Genomic DNA, 18,895 nt, shown 5'->3' with positions numbered 1-18,895 from the left:
AGTAGCATCATCATTAATAACAACAACAAGTATTATGGTGCTATGGCACTCTTTTTCATTAAAAGATATCCCCTTCTAAGTTCCTTCCAAAGTACCCACTTCCCCAGGCATAGTAAAAGACCATACATTTGATAAGTTAAAAATGGTTTACTTATGAACTTCTCAAAGGTCAGATTCATGTGCTTTTCCAAACAGCAGTTGGAAAACACAGGTAGTCCAAAGTGCTGAACGTTCCTAAATAATTTGGTACAGAAGCACAAGAATAGACTTGACTTCCTTCCTCCAAGGGGGAGGGTGTGTGACCTAGCTAAGCCTGGCAGGGTAGCTTACTCTATGGCATTGACCTTGTCTTGGGTTCATTAGCCTTAAGCATTTTGATTATACAAGGCTGGTTATCTCATACCCTTAAGGTCACCTAGTCCAACCCCCTGCAGTGCAGGAATCTCAACTATAGCATCCAGGACAGATGGCCATCCAACTTCTGCTTAAAAACCTCCAATGAAGGAGAGTCTACCACCTTCCAAGTGAGTCTATTCTACCATCAAACAGCTCCTTATTACCAGAAAGCTGTTGCTGCTGTTTTAATAATAGCCCAGACACTGTTCAACCTGGACCCTGAGGTCCAGCTCCAAGGGCCTTCTGGCAGTTCCCTCACTGCAAGAAGTGAGGTTGCGGGGAACCAGGCAGAGGGCCTTCTCAGTAGTGGCGCCCGCCCTGTGGAATGCCCTCCCATCAGATGTCAAAGAAATAAACAACTATATGACTTTTAGAAGAAATCTGAAGGCACTCCTTTATCGTGAAAATTTTAATGTCTAATGTTTTACCATTTTTATGTGCTATATGCTGCCCAGAGTGGCTGGGGAAACCCAGCCAGATGGGCAGGGTATAAATAATAAAATTATTATTATTATTATTATTATTATTATTATTATTATTATTATTACAAGGTTACAGGTTCTCCAAACTCGGACTGCTGTCCTGTGCATACCCACTTTCCTGGGAGTATGTTTCTGAATGGAGGTGGTATGCTTGTGGATGTCACCGTTACATGGACATACAGTGGTACCTCTGGTTACGAACGCTTCAGGTTACAAGCTCTGCTAACCTGGAAGTAGCTGCTCCTGGTTGCAAACTTTGCCCCAGGATGCGAACGGAAATCCATTACTGAAAGCGCGCCTCAGGATAAGAACGGTTTCAGCTTAAGAACGGACCTCTGGAAAGAATTAAGTTCGCAACCAGAGGTACCACTGTATATCTGGCCATTCTGATAGATGGTCCTTTAGCCTGATCCTGCAGGCACCTCTCATGTTATGTTCTTACTGTACTCAGTGTGGATTATTTTTGACCAAACATGCATGCTTTTGCACTCTGTCAGTCCATTCACTTCCAGCTTTGTGATGCCTTTTCTGGTGAACTAAGTCTGGAAGAATAGCCTGACTGACAGAATCACTCATGCAAAGATTATTTGAGTTTGACATGTCCCCCTTACAAGAGACACAGATAAATTGTACTGAATTAACAGTGAACTTTCTGGTGGTTCCAGTGAATGTTTCCGATGTATCTCCAGATTTCAACTCAATATAGCTAGAATGATCTTCAGCAAGTGGAATGAGCTGAGTCTGAAGGTGGGGTAAAGGAGGAATTTGTTCAGCCCGCTTTTCACAACTGACTGACTCAAATGAATGGTTGCAAACATATGATTGCAGTTTAGAACCAAAACTTGATTGTTCATTACAACACAACTCCAGATTGTATTATGTACTTTTTTGGATTTTGCAATGTAGTTTTGGTCCATGAAATGTACACAGAAAGTGGGGCACATGGCCATCCATCATTGATGCTTTAGTTAAGATTCTTGCATTGCAGGGAGTTGGACTAGATGTTCCTTGGGGTCCCTTCCAACTCTACGGTATAAGGAAACAGGTATCTCAAGTAATCTGGTCCATGCTTCCCACTGGATAGGTTATCCTGTGTTCTTCCAGTCATGACTGGCAACCACCATCTTTTCTTCTCTTGGCTTCTTTAATATCATGTTGTACTTGTATGTCTATGAATGGTTGCTCCTTTAGTACCTGTGTGTTATGTTTACACGTGTGTGTGTGTGTGTGTGTGACAGAGAGACAGAGAGAAACCAGGCCCTGAGCTGTAGAGACCATTATATAAGTACCAGCAGCTTGAACTTGGACCAATAGTGGATTGGCAGCCAGTGCAATCCCACAAGTAGCATGTTATATGCTTATATGCTGATGGGTAGTTTGCTCTCACAAACAACCTAGCCGTTGCATTTTGTACCAGCTGCAGCCTCCACAACAACCCCAAGAGCAGCCCCACGTAGAACAAATTGCAGTAATCCAACCATGAGGTTACCAATGCATGGACAATGTATGGAGCATATGGAGGCTGACTGATTTATCCCTAGTCTGGGGTCTGGACATGTGTACTATCAAAATCTGCTGGGGGTGTGAGGGACTTGTATTGACAAACACCTCTCTCTCTCTCTCTGTGTGTGTGTGTGTGTGTGTGTGTGCGTGCGTGTGTGTCTGTCTCTCTCTCTCTCTCTCTCTCTCTCTGGAATTGACCCTAACCTAAATGAGACAAAGACTCTCAATTATACCATGTTTTTGTTTGCTGTAATTACACGGTCAAAGATTCTTTGTGCCCTTCTTACATGAAAACACACACACACACACAAACAGAAACAAATGCAGGAAGAGCAGCAACAGAATGATGCCAGCAGCATCCTCATTCACTTCCCCCCAGTCCCTGTTCAACATTATGAATGCAAGCCTGCATAGCACATCATTTTCCTAATCATGTAGTACTATTGAAATGCTTTGCTAAAATTATAAGCATTAACCAGCATGCAAAATCATACAATAGTGTTGCTGTCACTGGCAATTTTACAACCCTTCAAAAGAAATCAGCTTGGGGTGTGCGGTTATTTATTTATTTATTTATTCATTCAATCAATCTCCCTCCTTCCTATTGTGGCAATTGCCCCCTCTTTTATGAGGTCAGATGATTTAGTCGCAATGTCAAAGCTCAAGAGGAGCAAAGCAGTGGAATCAGGCAGTGAATGTGGACATCATGCAGAGGGCAAAAGTAAGATTAGTGCCAGGATTAATGATAGTAAAGATGCCCTGATCTACAGATGCAGAGAATCTCGGAGGCAGTACCATTGACCCAGACAGTGGCAGGTCCCATTTCACTGGCTCAGGCCACCCTCTCCCACTGCCTCCCTCACAGAATCCTAACTTACCTGGGTTGTTTGGCAGTGGTTTCTGGGTTCTCACAAGGTCTATGATATCTTGCTGGAACCTGGAATATGCCACTTGTCCTCTTATATTCTGCCACCTGCGGCAGTTGCCTCAGTCCAGCTCTGGACCCAGAGTCCTGACCAATGGAAGAAAGGGTGGATTCCAGGACCAAGGATGGGGCAGAAATGTAAAGTGATGCATGTTAGGCTGCAAACCTTAGAGTCATAAAGGATAGTTCAATGAAGGTGTCGACTCAGTGCCCAGCCGTTGTGAAAAAAGCAAATTCCATTCTAGGGATCATTAGGAAAGGAACTGGAAATAAAACTACTGATTTCAAATTGCTGTTAAGATGCAACCACGTTCGGAATACTTTGTGCAGTTCTGGTTGCCTCATCCAAGAACGTAAATTGTAGATGTAATGGTTTGGAAAAGCACAACCAAAATGATCAAGAGGGTGAAACGATTCCCTTGTGAAGAAAGGTTGGTGGGTTTGGGACATTTTAGTTGAGAGAAAATGCGAGTAAGAGGTGCCATGATAGAAGTGTATGTAACTATGCATGGCATGGAGAAAGTGGATAGGGAAAAGTTTTTCTCCCTCTCTCATAACACAAGAGCTCATGGACATCCAATGAAGCTGAATGTTGAAAACTTCTGGGAACTGTAGTTTCCATTTGGGAATTATAGCTCAGTCAGAGGTAAAGTACGGTAAACTAAATGTACTTTGAATGAGTGGTTATGAGCTACCAAAGGCAGTTAACAAATATTTGCGTGATATTCAGAAAATACACAGAGGGTATTTGACTTCAAATTATTTAGAGGAGAATTTGGAGAAATAATTCCTCTCAGCTTTTCCCCTTCAGATCACAACTGCCTACTACTACATCCTACTGTGAATAAGGGCCCATAGTCTTTAGTAGTTTTAAGGTAACCCGGGACATGGGTGGCGCCGTGGTCTAAACCACTGAGCCTCTTGGGCTTGCCAATTGGAAAGTCAGCAGTTCAAATCCACGGGACAGTAGTGAGCTCCTATTGCTCTGTCCCAGTTCTTGCCATCCTAGCAGTTCAAAAGCATACCAGTGCAAATAGATAAATAGGTACCACTGCGGCAGTGGTGCACTCTGACTTCCGTCTCGATGCCGCATTGTGCCAGAAGCAGTTTAAGCATGCTGGCCACATGACCCAGAAAGCTGTCTGTGGACAAATGCCTGCTCCCTTGGCCTGAAAGTGAGAGGAGTACCGCACTCTATAGTCACCTTTGACTGGACTTAACCATCCAACCTTTTTACCTTAGTAGGTTTCTACTCAAACAGTATATGGAAAAAAATCTGCAAAAGAAAACCAGGAATATTTCAGTTCTGTAATCAGTGTAATAATAGTCCCCTCCCTTTTTTAAAAAAAAACAACCCTGCACATTAGGCTAATGTTTTCCCCAAGTGATCCAACTGTGTATGAGCAATGCTTTCTCTGACCGTAGACCGGTATGTCTAATGCTGAAGCCACAGCTGGTAAGTCCTGGGTGCCGTTTTGCCTGCAGCATTTGAATTTGTAAGCCAGGGTAGTGACATGAGTGACACGTGAGTAGGAGGGAATATGACAGACAGGATCAAAAGTAATTGCTGAGTGTGATGCACTTACAGATTTTCCTCTTGTTAAGCCTGCTTCTCTCCCCAGTGCTTCCTCTCCATCTGTTACTTTATCAGCTTTTGGGGAGAGAATAGACACCAGTCCTTGAAATCTTATAGCAAAATGTCCTCCATGAGGAACTTCCGTATTAGGAAAGGCACTGTAGCAGCTTCTGGGACTTCTTTAAACTAAGGTTTAAAGAAAAGGCAATAAAAGAGGCAGCATGATAAATGTTTTACAATACGATACAATATGATATTTTTATTGTCATTGTCCCATACAGAACAATGAAATTGAAAAATCTACATAAGACATTCAAAAACCCCTAAAAACTCTGAAACCCCATTTTAAAATATAATATACCATAGAGACTCCTTATACTGCATTTAAAACCAGAATTGCATTTGGATAGAAACTGTTTCTCAGGCGGCTAGTCCTGGTCTTTATAACCCTATACCTTCTTCCAGAAGGCAGAAGCTGAAAGAGATCATTTCCGGGGTGCGTACTATCCTGCGCTATCTCTGCAGCTTTCTTATGGCACCTGACAGCATAGATTTGATCCAAGGTGAGAAGAGTGCACCCAGTTATTCCCTCTGCAGCCTTTACAACCCTGGACAGCATTGTTTTTTCCCTGGCTGTGCAGCTCCCAAACCACACACAGAGACCATAAGTTAATACACTCTCCACAGTACAATGGTAAAATGCCATCAACAGGTCTTTTTCTGGAGGATTCTCAGAAAATATAACATCTGCTGTGCCCTCTTCATCAGGTCTTTGCTGTTTACTCCCCAGGTTAGGTCATCTCTCAACTCCATTCCCAGAAATCGAAACACCGAGACCTGTTCCACGCACTTCCCCTCAATAATAAGTGGCTGAATATTCAAATTACATTTCCTAAAGTCCACCATAATCTCTTTTGTTTTCTTTAAGTTAAGGAGTAAGTTGTTTTTCCTGCACCACTCCCCCAACTGCTCAACTTGCTTCCTATAGGCCACCTCCCCCTCTCCAGCCGTGATTAAACCAACCACCGTTGTATCATCTGCAAACTTAATGATCTTATTACTGGGGTATTTGGGGGCACAGTCAGCTGTATAGAGCATATATGAAAGCGGGCTCAACACGCACCCCTGCAGCATCCCCGTATTTGTGATGAGATCCGCAGAGACGTGGGAACCCAACCTGACCCTTTGGGAATGGTTTGATAGAAAATCTAATATCTACCTGCACAAACACGGTGGAAGATCCAGGTCTAATAATTTGGGCACCAATCTATGCAGAATAATAGTATTAAATGCAGAACTAAAGTCTACAAATAACAGTCTCTCATAGTTCCCTTGATTCTCCAAATGAGTCAGGACAGCGTGTAAAGTCATTGCCACAGCATCCTCCATGGATCTCTTTGCCTTGTACACAAACTGGTAAGGGTCAAGTCCCACTGGCAGACAAGATAAGATGCGGTTCCTCACTAGTTTTTTGAAACATTTCATTATAATGGGTGTCAACGCCACAGGGCGAAAATCATTCAGACTGTCTATCTTTGATTTTTTTGGCAGGGGTATAATGGTAGCAGATTTCAGACAGGGTGGAACAGTGGCTTGGGCCAGAGACTGGTTAAAAATCTTTGTAAAGATTCCTGCCAGTTGGTCCAAACAATCTCTTAGCACCCTGCCAGCCACCCCATCCAGGCCCATACCTTCCTCGTGTTTATCTCCTTTAATATTCACCTCACTTCTCCCTTTTCCACCCTGGCAGCATTTCCTGTAGGTAGTGACGCCAATAGCTCTGGCATCCCTGTTGGAGTCACTGTTGGTGTCACCTCAAATCGGGCAAAGAAGGTATTCAACTCTTCCATCAAGGAAGCAGTACTCTCTACCACTGATGAATTTCTCGATTTATAACCAGTCAGATGTTGGACTCCCTGCCACATTTGTCTAGTATCGTGATTTCTCAGATGGTCCTCAATTTTTCCTCTGTACTCTGCTTTTGCTTTCCTGATACCTCTCTTCAAGTTCACTCTTTCTATACCATACAATACCCGGTCCCCAGTTTTAAAAGCAGAGTTTCTGGCCTTCAATAATCTCCTAACCTCTCCTGTCATCCAGGGCTTTCTATTCGGATACAATTTAACATACTTTTCCCTGTGACATTTGCTGTGCAGAATCTAATATAATCCAGGACCATTGATGTATAAGTTTCTAGATCTTGATGGTCAAACATATTCCAGTCGGTCTCCTGGAAACAGTCCTGCAGCTACTGAGAGGCTCCCTCAGGCCACACCGTAACCATCTTTGTTTGTATCTGGCCTTGTTTCCTGAGGGGTGTGTATACTGGTGTCAGAAGCAGGGACACATGATCTGAACCACCAAGGTGCGCCAAGGTCTTGACCTCATATGCCCGTCTAATGTTCGTATACACCTTGTCAAGAGTATTTTCTCTCCTTGTTGCACACTCAATGTCTTGATGGAATTTTGGGACTACTGTCCTCACGTCTGTGTGATTGAAGTCCCCCGCAATAATGTGCACTGCCTCCGGGTATCTGCTCAATTTAGCATTGATGTTTTCATGCATACTACTCATGGCCCTGCATGCATTTGCAGTTGGTGCTATGTACACCGCTGTTAACACCACTGTTGTAATTTTTTAAAATTATGCACAGCATAGAGAAAGTGGCAAGAGAAAAAGTTTTTTTCTCTGTCTCATAACACTAGAAGTCATGCACACTCAATGAAGCTGAATGTTGGAAGATTCAGGACAGATAAATGAAAGTGCTTATTCACACAGTGCATCGTTAAACTGTGGAACTCACTCCAGCAGGAGGCAGTGATGGCCACTGGCTTTAAGAGGATTGGACAAATAAGTCTATGCTTTGCTTCCACAGTTGGAGGCAGTAATGCTTCTGAATACTAGTTCCTAGAAATTGCAGGAAAGAAGAGTGCTTTTGTGCTTGTCCTGCTTGTGGATTTCCTACAAGCATGTAAGTGGCCACTGTGAGAATAGGATGCTGGACTAAATGGGCCCCTGGCCTGATTCAGCAGGCTGTTATATTCTTATGAGGATTTGTGAAAGGAGATTCCACATGCATTAAAACAGGGGTGAGGACACACTGTGGGCCAGATTTAGCCTGCTAGGCTTCCCCATGTGGCCCATGTGGCTGTTTCCCTCAGACATGACCACCTGCAACACTTGATATCATACATGATGTGAGGTGTGTAATAGGTAGAGACATGGTTGGATTTGCTATGTAGGAGAAAAGTAGGATTGAATTGAGGAGCAAGGAATTTCAAACATGGGGGGGGGAGGCTGTTTTAATGGTTTGCGACAATAAAGTTTTAAATGAACAAGGGAGTTCAGTGCTAAGAATTTTTTTCCCCTGATCAAAGCGCTGCTTAGAAATTGAAAGTAACCTCCATTTGATCCTGTGGCAATTATATTTTAGTTAGGAAAAATAAATTAGCTTAATGTTATCTTTCCTGTTTTACACTTGTTAAACTTAATAAATGTTAGTTTATTTAGTAATTATTTTAAATTGCTATTAGTAGTTCATACCCTTTTGTTTGTTCCCTTTTCCCTCCAATGAAAACTACTCAAGACACTCTTTTAAAGTTTAAATAACAATAACTTTTGCTCTCAGTGTCCTTGCACTTGTTAGATAAAATATATATGTAGAAGGCAGGCAGGTATCGCTTATGTTACTAATGTATTACATAGATTCATTACTAAGACTCAAACTCTTACAGATTCTTATTCTGAGGCAAACAGCAGCAGAACAGAACAGACCTATTGCTCGGCTGCTCTAACAACACAAAAAGACTGTTATAAACTGATTTAATGTCAGGAGCTGGAGTCAAGCGTTGGTCAGCAATCAAAGAAAAACATGGTGTCAGTGAAGTTAACTCTTTATTCAGTACAACAAAACAGAACAGGCCTAGTGATTCCAGCAACTCTTTCCAGGAGGTCTTGCTCCAACAATGCAGTTGTGAGATCTTTCCGCCACTTCCTAAGCCTCTTCCTCTACAGGCTCTTTCCCAAGCAGTCACAAACTGCACCTGTGCACAACCCCTCTCTGCTCCACCCTCTTCATTTCTCTCTGTGTTCTAAGAGAACAGAGGGGAGGGGAGCTGGTTGCAGAAGAATGAGGAGACTCTTGGCTTCTTCAGCAGCCTTCTTCTGGTCAGCCCCCAAAGGAACCATAGTAAGATTGGAGCTGATTTATAGGTTCTGGACTGCTCTCTGCCCCAGACTCTTCCTGCTTACCAAACCCTGTTGCCTCTTCAGCTTCTGACACCCCCTCCTCCCAGCCTGCTCCCTCTTCTCCCTCTGACCATTCATTGTCATCCCACCAACCAATCCCCTGACTCTGAGCCTTCTTCCCTTGCAGGTTACCCAGCTGGTGCCCCCACCACTCCTTTGCATTCAGCCAGTCCAGGACACAAGGTATATGACCTCACAAGATTCTTTCTTAGAATGTTGCAGCCCTTGTGTGTATTAATCCTTTCCTTAGCATTTTGGATGTTTGTATCATTCTCATATACATATATATATATATATATATATACACACACACACACACACACACTTTTTATTAGTTTTCTTACTTAACAAAAAGTTAACAAAAATAATAACAAAAGGAAAAGCCTACATCCATCCACATTTCACAGATACTTCCCCTGTGGGGAAGGACTTTGTTTATTTGAAATGGGCTATGCCTATTGGTTCTCATGTTACAATAAGAGATAAGGCTATGAAGATCTCATGGCAGAGACGGGAGATGTAATAAGGGAGATGTAATAAGACTAGATTGTTAATAAGATCAAAAATATTCAGTATGGCAAGTATACCTTTGGATATTCCACTGACTGCTGGCGGTCTTTAGCAAATGTTTGCTGAGCAAATAAAATTGATTAGATCAAAGAACTGAAGAAACAAAAATGGATGTGAATTCAACCCTGCTTACTGTATATCTGCCCACACCCATGTAGGTCAACTTTGACAGGTGGGTGAGACAATCCACCTGTCAGTTAACTGACATTATAACAGCAGTTGATTTACAATTGATTTACAGTAGAGTGTGAGATAGATCTGCCCTGTAGAAACTTGCCCTGGAACCTGATGGATAATAAATATAATAAAAACAGTACACTGAAGGTTCCTGCCTGATGTCCACAGGCGGGGGTTCCAAAGCAGGTTTTCCCCTTTCTTTAATGGACCTTTGGAGGCATGCAGAGTAAATCCCTGCACACTTTACATCCAGGGTGAGCAACCTTTTGGAGCCTGAGAGCTACATTCCCTGTGAGCAAAAGTTCTCAGCCTCCCAAGCTCAAAAATAGTTTTTGGTGAGGTGTGGAGGATCAGATCCTGCAGCCAAACACATTATGTGTGGGATTTGTTGTGGAAGCTGTTGTACCTCTGTGAGAATAGGATGCAGGACTGGATGGGCTTTTGGCCTGATCCAACAGGTCTCTTCTTATGTTCTTATATAATTATCCATTTCACTAGTGTCACTACCCTGCAGGTCAAAGGCTAAAGGACAAACAATGCTCCTTTCCCAGAGTAGATGCTATAGGGGTGAGCAAACAAGGGTTTGCTTGCAACAAGTCTCATTACATTCTTATTACATCTTCCAAAATACAGGCAGCTCCCACGGTCTTCAAGGAAACACTCACTCTAGAGATGACTTTTAAAGAGCCAGAGAGTCCCATCTAAAGATTTGAATTGGCCCTTTAAGAAAAGTGCTTCCCTCTCTAGCAGTTTTGCCCCCTGCTGTGACTTTCATCTTTAATTCATTAAGCACAACTGCACTTAGTGACGAAGAGCATTTACGCCTGATGAGCTGGCAAAGTTCTGATGTGCTTTTATGCAAGGTTCCCGAGAAATAAAAAAAGTTGCTACAGTAGAAATCACATGAAATCCTATTCTTCTTTGTTTGTTGCCGTGTCAGAAGCATACAGTAGGAGATTGCACAATTTGGGATAAGCATTACCCCTCCCCCGCCCATCCCTGTTCTCTTTGGACTTGAAGCAAAGAGACCCAGGTTCAAATGCCCACTCACCTGAGAAGCTCATCAGGTGACCTTGGGGCTGTCACCCTCTCTCCACCAAGCTTACCTTGCAAGGTGGTTGTGAAACTGCTCAGCAGAATGATATGAAACCTCCATTCCTGGTGTTAGGAAACGCTTATCTACAATCAGGTTGATACCTTGAACATTGTGATTCATAACTTGCCTTCCAGAAAGGCTAGAGACATACTTTTTTTAAAAAAAAATGTAAGCTCAGACTTGGGGCCCCTTGCAGGCATTGGCCCTAGTGCAATTATGCTGATTATACCATTGATAATCTGCCCTTGCTCCCTGCTGAAATCCTGTAACAGTGTAACTTCTTATACCACAAATAGTCTGGTTCATTTTTCTTGTTTTGCTGCAGCCCCTCCGGATCGCAATAATGAGGTAGCACTGGGGAAGCATTGCAAGAACAAACTAAAGTGGAATAAGCTCACCGCTAATACACTATTACTGTGTCAAGAACATATTGCAGAATGCACCTGCAATAAAACACCAGTCTGGAAGGGCCCATTAACAACATCACACTGGCCCCAAGTGTCATGGTCGGATGTATATTGCTTTATTTCAGGCTCCTTTAAATAAGTTATGGGTTTGCAGAAGTGGGGACACATTCCGCTAAATTCATGGGTGCCAGATCTTCTCCATAATTCCTGAATTTGGTAAAAGTTAGAATAAATCAAGGTTTGCTTAAACTGCCAAGCACGGAACCCCCTGGATATAATTATGCTAACGAGGCACTCCAGCTCAGCAGAGGCAGCTGGATGGGCCATTAGGATAGGATGAAGTCCAGTGATGGCCCATCAAGGAAACAGTCAGAGGGCAAGACTGCCAGGCAAAGGAGAGTGGGGACCCTCTTTGCTGTGTGCGGATGGGCAGAGGCAAAGGTCTAGTTTAGGGTTTCAACTTAGAATGAGGCAGGCTAGCCAGAGGTCCTTGGAATAGCTTAGCAGAAAGAAGGAGAAGGAGCAGCAGAACTCCATGTGAGCTGGGGATGAGTGTGCATGAGTGTGGAGCATATAGAAAAGGAAATGCTGCAACAGAAGCTTCTTCAAGGAGATAACCTGTTAAAAATGATGAAGATGAAATAGAAAATGTACAGATGGAAATAGAACGGAAGGTAGATGAGGGCATATAAGAAAGACCCATGTGAGGGATTTGATTTCTTTGGTTGTGCTGATGGTTGTGAGGACGATCCCTGTTGTAATCCTGTAGGAGTAAGTATTAAGGTATTCACAAGCCTCAGTGTTACATATGGGGGAACAGGAGAGCAGGGCAAAGACAGTTCCAGACAGTTACTGAAGTACAGGAACAGATGACAACTGGGGAATTAAGGGAATTAAAAACCCAAGGAGAAGGGGAAAGTTCTACTGTAGGAAAAGCAGTTAAGCTGTCAGAACAGATATCGAAACATGGGCTTACCCCTGAAGAAGTTAATAGATTAATGAGAATGATTAATGGAATGGGAGAGCATATAAGCAGAGCCCTACGTTTAGGAATAAATTTAGCTTTAAGGGATTGCATGGGGGAGACAGGTCTCCCCAAAGCTAAAAAGCAAGCTTTGTATTGGACTTAAAAACCGGGGAAAGATCCTATTGCCTTTTGTTTGTAGATATACTGTGGTGCCTCGCAAGACGAAAAGAATCCGTTCTGTGATTCTCTTCGTCTAGCGGTTTTTTCGTCTTGCGAAGCAAGCCCGTTGACGGATTAACGGATTAGCGCTTTTAGCGGCTTTTAGCAGCTTTTAGCGACTTATCTGCTGATCAGATCAGCTGATAAGCGGCTTAGCGGCTTAGAAAAAGGGGGGGAACCAGCAGGAACTCGCAAGACATTTTCGTCTTGCGAAGCAAGCCCATAGGAAATTCATTTTGCGAAGCACCTCCAAAACGGAAAACTCTTTCGTCTAGCGAGTTTTCCATCTTGCGAGGCATTCGTCTTGCGGGGCACCACTGTATATACAGTGGTACCTCTGGATATGAACGGGATCTGTTCCAGGGCCCCGTTCGCATACTGAAGTAAATGTAAGATGCGACTGCGTGTGCGCAGGTCGTGTTTCGCCGCTTCCGTGCATGCGCATTACATAATTTTGTTTGTTTTTTTATAATATTTTATTAGGTTTTATCAGTAAGGAGATTTAAAAGAATACAAAAACAGAAAAATACAAAGTTACAAAATACAAAAATACAAACATTAAACACAAAAAAGACAGGAAAAAAGGGGGGGAAAGAAGCACATAAAAAACGCATTACATCATTTTGAGCATCTGCACATGCATGAGTGGCGGAACCCGGAAGTAACGCGCTCCATTACTTCTGGGTCGCCGCAGAGCTCAACCCGAAAATATTCATCCCAAAGCCACTTCAACCCGAGGTATGATTGTATAGATATATAACTAGAGATATATAGGTATATATATATGGAAATGTATTATGCAGATTTTATAGAGCCGAGGAGTGGAGCAAATAGGGAAAATAGTAAAATGGAAGAACTAGCAAACGCAATACGGGATGTAGATGTTTTAAAAATGCCCCTTGAACAAAAGTAGGAATAAAATAGATGATAGGAATCCAGAGGACAAACTGGCCCCACTCATGGCCAGAACTCATCGCCATGACCTATACATTTGCAAGCAGGTTTATATCAGAAATTTGATAAGGAATATCGCCCAATTGCGTATGCCTCTAGAAAACTGAATAAGCTTGAATTGAAATATGATGAATGTGAAAAGGCTGCTACTGCCACGGTTTTACAGTGTACAATGCCAGGCTTTAGTTCTACTAAATTAGCTCAATGGACTGTTAATTTAGCACAAAAGGGTGTGGTGTCTGAAACTATTAAAATACCAGACCTTATGGTATCTATTGTAGAAACTGGCAGTACCAATGATTGTTCACCTGTGCTCCCAACAGAAATTGTGAATATACACAAAGGCGAATGGAATTCACTGTCTGAAAGCAATTGTGCAATATTTATGGATGGAAGTTGGTATCAAACTGGCTCTCAAATAATAAAATGGGCTTGGCTTTTGGCAGGAACAGAATGATTCAATTGTGGTATTATTGAAGGACAATGTAGTGTACAAGATGCCAAAGTCTTGGAAGTGATATCAGCCTTAAGACAGAAATCTGACCTCTTACAAGAGTGTAATAAAAAAAGGGAAAATATCTGAAGAAGTGTGCATGCACACGAAAGCTCATACCAAGAACTAACTTAGTTGGTCTTTAAGGTGCTACTGGAAGGAATTTTTTAATTTTGACTATGGCAGACCAACACGGCTACCTATCTGTATAAAAAAAGGCGCTAAAGATAATTGGATGACAGGGAAAGGACAAGTAGAAAGATTAAACCAGACCCCCCCCCCCAAAAAAAAAAGAACGTTGAGAAGATTAGGGGGGGGGGAATCTGGGAAGGATTGGGATGAAAAATTGCCCACTGTGTTGGCAGCTATAAGAAGCAGCCAAACAGAGATAGCAGGATTGTCCTCCTATGATATATTATTTGGATTTAAAATGTCTTTGGGATTTCCTGTCACAGTATTGGATATGGAACAAATGGAAGAATCAGAAATGAATTTCTTACAACTTTTAAAGGAGAGTGAATTTATGAGGCAAGAAATACATGAAACTTGGTTATAAGCAGATAATTTGAACAAAGCAATTAAAAGGGAAAATATTATGTTACCAGTTTGCTTACAAGTAATGGATATGATTTAGGAGCCAAGCAACACCTTGGTGGTGGGGTCCATAAGCCATATTGGATTTTATTTATCCCTGTTCTTGTCTTATACGGATGGACGGTGAAAAACTGAAATGGGTACACTGAAATCAATTAAAGCCTTTTTCAATTTCTCTAGGTTGGTGCCTGATGAAGGATGTTGAATAATGATTATGTGTTTCTTTTTTTTCTTTTCTTTTTTGTCTTTTTCTTCCTGTTTTTGTGTCTGTGTGACTCTATGTTTGTCTTTTTCTGTGGTCGACCAAAGAAACACGAGGATATTGAGCTCCAACAACTGAAAAAAATGGGAGGACCTTTACCAAGTATATTAAAGGAAGTAACCATTCAGTTATCATTCGCCAACTGAAACAGGGAATAAAACACTATCCCTAATAACATTAAAACACAACCAGCATACTTTTCAAACTATTTTAGTACCAACAAAACATCCAGTGGTTGTGTTTACAAGAAGAGTGGGAGAAAGAGAAGAAGTATTGGTGAAATATCCTATGTTACAACCTGCATTACTTAGCCATTTTGACCTAGAAGAGGAAGAAAAATGTTTTCAGTTTATTTCCACATCATTTAGGTTATTATTCTTAGAGGATTGGGATTAATACCTTACTGGAAAAAAATGGTTTGTGACAATACATGGTGCTTGGGTCTTCTTTAGTATAATTGTATATGCAAAAATAAGGAGAAAAATACTCCTTCAGTTATTAAACTTCGTCATGAAAGCTGAAGGGTATTGTTTCAACCCTTATTGCACCTATAGGATATAAAATTCAATATGTCAGGCTTAAATGTGTCTACCTCTTTGCCATTTTGTAGAAATTATACCCATGAGTTTTATGAATTATTGGCAAAATCTAAATTATTTCAATGGAAACGAGCCCGTTCCAGAAGGGATTTGTTGGCTACAATCCTGGGAGGAATAGGTACAAGAACGGGAATTGCAAATGCCTATGATATTGAGATACAGGCAAACAAGTTCCTTGGGACAATTACAGTTTCAGATATTGAGATTGCAAGGAGGTGATGCAGTTGATTCATACAAGTTACATTTGTTGGAAGCAGGACTCTGAGAAAGAGCCATGCAGGCTATGAATAAAACAGTATTTCAAATATTTTATATAAGAAATGAAACTGCTGTGGCTATATGATACTTTTAACAATTGGCGTGGAATTTGTAGGAACATGTCCATATGTTTTTGCTAGAGAAAAATGTAGAAGGGGTTCCTCGTGCAATGGGTTTACAGAAAGAATGGGCAACTATTGATGGTTAGTATCACCTAGATATTTATAAATGGGGAAAGGATATATTGTTTATGAGAATAATATATTGTAAAATACCACTCAAGGCAACATTAGGAGAGGAGAAATATGTAAAGTTGCAGCAATTCTGGTAGTTACGGACCAAAACTGTATTCTATGGATATGTTACGTGTAAATCTAGTGTGGGCCTTATAAAGGATAATAGGACTTTTGAGCCGAATAGAATATGTCATTTACAAAGGTTAACAAATTAATAATAATGAAATACGATGTATAGTTGCCCAGGAATCTGCTCTTACTGAATATCATTGGTGGGATATCTTTTATGGCTACTCATTGAAAGCATCTGTTTTTTCCCCTTTTTTCGTTTTTTTTGGAAATCATTTATTCAGCTTACTGTAATTTTACTGTCATTACTTTTATGTGTAATCATATGGTCCTGCATCTTATTTTGATGCTTACAACATATTAATACTACTATTCAAGTATGTACTGCATTTCTTAAAGAATATATGTGATTTATTATTTATTAATAAATCAAGAAGGGGAGTCTGTGAGGCCTAAAAATGAATTACCTCCATAATCAACTACCTCTATAATCAATAAAATGGTTATTTCTAAGAAGATTTGTGTCATTTTGTTTCTTCTTGAAAACGCTCTGATCTAAAAGAATCTCCTGTCATTAGACTTATGACACCCATCCTACTCCATCTCTTCTAGCTAAGCTGCAGCAATATCACTGTCAGGAGGGCAGCTCTGCTTCTGTATTAAACCATTTAAACAAACAAGGGAGTTTTCTATTAGGGACATGAAGGAGAAGTTCATTTTGGTTTAAATTTTAATATACACCAGCCTAATTGGCACTTCCCAATTAGTACACAAGCCAAAATGCAGCATTCCTTGGAATTGTGCACTGTTCTGAATTATACTGCGCAGTGTTCATCAACCAGTAGACATTTCCAAAAATGTGTAACTTGAGGAAACCTGAGCATGCAGATTTGCATATTAAGGAAAGTAGCATGCTTGCAAAAATGCACATCAAAGGCACGATTGTGTACAGGAATGCACTTATTGGGAGAAATGTGCATTTTTTAAAAATCACCCAAAGCAGAAATGGGCAAACTGAACTTAATACTGGCAAAACAAGAAACCAAGAAAAACTAAAATGCATAGATTTTTCCCATTCATACTTTTTATGTCTTTTGCCTTGGCAGATAAGTGTCTATGCCAATCAGTTGATGGTCAAAGCAAAGGGCTAGGGACTAAGTCCAACCCGCCCCCCCATACCCAGCCAAACAAATTATCACCGCTATTGTCCATCATCTGCTTAGGCAGTATAAATAAAATAAAATATGTGTGCTGTCTCAGCTCCTGGATCAGGCTTAAGAACAAGACACAGAGCCCCCTCCCCCTGCAGACCATATGAGCCCTAGCAAGCTGAAGATAAGTACAATTCCAATTGCAAACAGCTCTCAGCCAGCTAGATCCAGGCAAGTGTCACTTATAATTCAGCAGCACTTATAAAAACTTCCGGAGGAACATGCCAGAGGTAGTAAGCCATTAACCAGGATGATCTACATCTGTGTGAGCCAATCCTAAGGCCAGTTCCTACTTCCCATTGTAGAAGGTATGAAAACAAAATGGAATGTATTTTCAAACCATGGGTGGGGTCAAGGGTTGGCATGTCAGGCACCTGCTGAAGGACCACAAGAGCCATTGCTCACCTGCATTCCACTCTGACCTAGAGGAAGTGAGGGAGCAAGCAAACAGTAGTGATGGTGCACAGAAGCCTGCTGCTCACTGCCTCTCCACCTTACAAATGAGCTGGTGGTAGTAATGACGAAGAAGAAGAACAGAAGTAGCTGGTCTTTAGAGCAAGGCAAGGCAGCAACCTAAAGCTTCCTTTGTTGGAAACAGCTTCCCAATATTGAGCTATACCCTCAGCAGCATATTTCAGTCTTGAGGGCTTAAAAAAACTGATTGGCCTGATACTGTTAGTCCCACCAGCTTTAAGGAGCTGTCGGTTGCCTGAAGGGCTGTTGCCTTATTCTGCAGCTTCTGGTTATGAGGGTTGCCAAAAGGGGTGTCTCCTGAGTTGGAAGCGTTGGACAAAGTTGCATCCTCTAAACTGGGTGATCCAGCAGTGGAGGTCGGGATGCTGAGGCCTCTTCGTCAGAGTCCATTTCTAAGGTGGATTGTAGACTGTTGCCCAATAACGTGACACCTTGAGGTTCTGCAAGGAGACATGAGAAAGGCAAGAAGCAAATTGGTGATCCTCCCCATTGCCCAAACTGAGATTACAAGGCATTTGCTAAAGGTATCCTTTGAGAGACATGGTTGAGAAACCTGTACACTTTACCCAGCAGCAGTTCCCCACTGAGGGTAAGTGTTGTCTTGGGTTTGAAATTGGTTCACAGAGCTAAAGAAAAACCTTGAAATCTGGAGCTACCTGGCCAGCCACTCAGTCAGCGCCCCCCCCCAATCCTGTCTCATTCCCACACCAATTGCATTGCAAGAGTAAACACACAATACAGAGGTCCCATTGGTAAAGAAGAAGAAAAATAGTGTTAACAGTTTCTTCAAATTTCTAAGGATGGCTTCAGATCTAAGCCAACATGGTGGTAGCTAGTTTCATAGCTGCATTGGGCAGAACTGAGGGAAGCGAGATAGACAGCAAGAAAGAGGAAGAGTGGAGCTTGGCACTTTGGCAGAAAAGCACAAAGTGTATTTCCTCCGGAATATCTGTTAGTCTCAACCCTACCCTCTTCTGACTACCCATGGCTATTCATTTGATGAGAGAAATTAGAGGATTATGCCCTTCTTAATCCAATCTGCATGAATCAGCTAGTGTGTATGCACAGAAACACTACCTTGGGTCACCCATCACCATTTGCATACAGCGCCTGAAGTGTTGGTCAAGGATTAATGCAGATCTTGGACCAAAGAAAAGGTTACCCACCTCCTGTTCTAA

General features: G+C 41.8%; 2 long non-coding RNA genes across 6 annotated transcripts in view; one reads left to right on the top strand and one right to left on the bottom strand.

Moving 5' to 3' along the window:
* Positions 1-18,895, top strand: part of LOC309523982 — an 84,450-nt gene that overhangs the window by 27,501 nt on the left and 38,054 nt on the right. For 2 of the 5 annotated variants that reach the window (XR_014215707.1, XR_014215708.1), the window contains 2 exons: positions 9,259-9,314; positions 14,918-16,548. This is a non-coding gene — a long non-coding RNA (uncharacterized lncRNA). Of the gene's footprint in view, positions 1-9,258; positions 9,315-10,511; positions 11,931-14,917; positions 16,549-18,895 lie in introns of those variants that run through there. The other 3 variants (XR_014215705.1, XR_014215706.1, XR_014215709.1) reach the window with 2 other exon arrangements.
* The window catches only part of LOC309524006, a 212,032-nt gene continuing 205,882 nt past the window's right edge, over positions 12,746-18,895 (bottom strand). The window contains exon 2 of the long non-coding RNA XR_014215741.1: positions 12,746-12,854. This is a non-coding gene — a long non-coding RNA (uncharacterized lncRNA). The remainder of the gene's footprint in view (positions 12,855-18,895) is intronic.

This window comes from Podarcis vaucheri, assembly GCF_965113315.1.
Source record: "Podarcis vaucheri genome assembly, chromosome: Z".
Taxonomy (NCBI): Eukaryota; Metazoa; Chordata; class Lepidosauria; order Squamata; family Lacertidae; genus Podarcis; species Podarcis vaucheri.
The sequence above is the reverse complement of the archived record's forward strand: the minus strand, read 5'-3'. Positions and strand labels throughout refer to the sequence as shown.